The sequence below is a fragment of the Nasonia vitripennis genome (assembly GCF_009193385.2).
Source record: "Nasonia vitripennis strain AsymCx chromosome 5 unlocalized genomic scaffold, Nvit_psr_1.1 chr5_random0008, whole genome shotgun sequence".
NCBI classification, from domain to species: domain Eukaryota; kingdom Metazoa; phylum Arthropoda; class Insecta; order Hymenoptera; family Pteromalidae; genus Nasonia; species Nasonia vitripennis.
Genome location: NW_022279659.1, coordinates 559527 through 559907, shown reverse-complemented (window position 1 = coordinate 559907; position 381 = coordinate 559527).

Here is a 381-nt window from a genome sequence, read left to right as displayed (position 1 = left end):
GACAATTCGGACGTAAAATCATCCACCGAAAGACATTCTCTTTTTAAAGTACATTTATTTGTTCACTGCCAGATACTAAAATTAATTCTTCAATCTTATTTTCGTATAGATACATGTTCTTCAAATCTTAAAAAATTACCACATTTTTGGCAACTTCCTAAAAAACAAGCAGGATTCTGATTTCTGCATAAGCTGAACGAAAAGCAATCGATATAACCATTTATTGGATCACCAGATCCTTTCGTAAGAATCATCAATTTGGATGCTTCAAGCATGGCCTTGGAAATTTTGGTGTATTACACATACACACACGCTATGCATGCCTCTTTCACCAGCCAAAACACACCATTTTGGACGTAGTTCGGCGAATTTACTAAATTA